The sequence below is a fragment of the Oratosquilla oratoria genome, chromosome 4 (assembly GCF_046742065.1).
Source record: "Oratosquilla oratoria isolate Oo_2021 chromosome 4, ASM4674206v1, whole genome shotgun sequence".
Classification (NCBI taxonomy): Eukaryota; Metazoa; Arthropoda; class Malacostraca; order Stomatopoda; family Squillidae; genus Oratosquilla; species Oratosquilla oratoria.
The window spans coordinates 54,862,426-54,864,925 of NC_134780.1; positions in this window are offsets into that span (position 1 = coordinate 54,862,426).

Here is a 2,500-nt window from a genome sequence, read left to right on the forward strand (position 1 = left end):
TGTTTGTTTGTTTGTTTGTTTGTTCACGAACTCCTAGGGTTTTGAAGATAGACCCCCATAACCGTATATATTCTGATACCCTATCACTCCGGGTACTTGGATAACTATATTTCATTTAAGAAAAAAAATTGGTTAGGGTTAAGGGTTAAAGTTAGGTGGTTTATGGTGAGGGAACACGCCACTACTGTAGTGTCCCCTTAAGTCACGTAATATTTTTGTGACATAAGAATTAATATGATTAAAGAAACCATTGTATGTGTCCATAAATATTTTTTATATTTGTGAATTTAATGTTGCCACAAACCATGATAGCTTTTGTAAGAAAGCATGTAAATATAAAATGATTGTATAATTTTACCAAATGTTGAAATATTGGTTATTTTCATTTAATTTTAGTGCGGGCGGAAATTGATTATTCACAAACTCCTCCTAGGTTTTTACAAATAAACCCCTACATCCATATATATTCCAAAGATAAATAAACGAGATACATTTCTTCACCTTTTAGCTGTAGACATTTATTGTCAATCCACACACACACACACACACACACACACACACACACACACACACACACACACACACACACACACACACACACACACACACACACACACACACATACACACACACACACAAGAGAATGTGTACATATGATGTTTGTGTTTGTGTTTGCATATATTTTCAAACTAGGGTTTCCCAACCTTCGGGTAGGGGGGGCGCACACCCGGGAGGGGGAGTGTTTAAAACCATATTTCATTTAAAAAAAAAATTAGGGTGAAGGGTTAAAGTTAGGTGGGGTATGGTGAGGTTAGGGGTTATTCACGCACTCGCAGCAACGCGCGGGTAATTTGGCTAGTATATATATAAATATAAATATATATATATATATATATATATATATACATATATAGTATGTAGTTTCAGCGCTCACTACATGGTCACTAAGTCTATTCCATTTGTGAACCACCCTGTTGATAAACCAATTCTTGCTTATTTCCTTCTTCAATGTAAATTTGTCCAATTCAAACCTATTACTACGAGTCGTACCCTACTGTCTTGATGTGATGACCTTGCCTGCATCACCCTTGTTCAAGCCATTGACCCATTTGAATATCTATTGGATCACCTCGCACTCTGTGTCTTTCCAGAGAGTGTAAGTTAAGGAATGAACCAAAGAATCTGCTAGGCTATAATTGTTAACTACAGAAACAATGGGAGAGGATATTTCCTTATTTGTTTAAGACACAAGTTTTACAACCGGCACGTACTCTCAGCTATGATCTATGGTTCTTAAACCTGGACATTTAATCGCTGAAGACTAAAGTAACCCGATGAGGTTGATACTTAGGAAACCTCCTTTCGACGTAGAATGATATTGATTACGAAGCTCCACACTGGGATTCGAACTTTTGTATGTGCGACTGCTTGTGCACAAAGAAAGAACGTTACCACTGTACTAAACTTGACTGTGCAAAAGGAAAGATCGATAATTAGAAAAGGTCATTTCCGTCGTCGTTCAGTTTAGTCCAGTACATAAACTTAATTTCATCGAGTTTTTGTTATTCAAGACTTAATTTTGCCGCCAGGTGATTTTATTCAAACGGAGAGTAAACAAGAAGAATAATCACGAAAGAAAAATAGAAAAACATAACCAGACAGCCAGACAGAAACTAAACACGAGACTTGCGCAGAAAAACAAAACCGGCAATAAAAGCGCGTAAATGGAAATGGGCCTGTCTTTTAGCCATAACATATGACGGGAGAGTGAAACCAACGCTCCACTATCTTGAGACCAAGATATGGGATGCGTACTCTAAAGTGACCGAGAAGAAGATGGATGGACAAGATAGACCAGTTTGTTGGAATGCTGAGAATCGAGATGGTGTGTAAGTGCCAGTGATACCGAGGCAACAACATAAATATCCATTTCGGTCTTCCACGGCCTTTCTTAACCTCCACCTCTCTTGCGTACTCTATATTCATCTCTCTTCTCGCTGATTCTAAATGTTTAAACTATGTCAAGAGAGGCCTGCGATTATTTTTATTATACATATACAAAAGGGGTTTGCAATTTGTTCTAATATACATGTACATACACAAACACACACATGTATGTATATATATATATATATATATACTTATATATATATATATACTCTATAATAAAGTAGTAGCATCTGTCTGTTTGTCTGTTTGTTTGATCACGAACTCCTAGGGTTTTGCAGATAGACCCCCATAACCATATATATTCTGATACCCTATCCCTCCAGGTACTTGGATAACTATATTTCATTAAAAAAATTATTTTGGTTAGGGTTAAGGGTTAAAAATAGGTGGGTTATGGTTAGGTGAGTGATTATTCACGAACTACTCCTAGGTTTTTGCAGATAGACCCCTATAATCATATATATTCTGAAACCTTATAATCCAAGGTACTTGGAAAACTATCTTTCATTTGTCTGTCGGCCTATTTGTTTGTTTATTTTTTTGTTTGTTC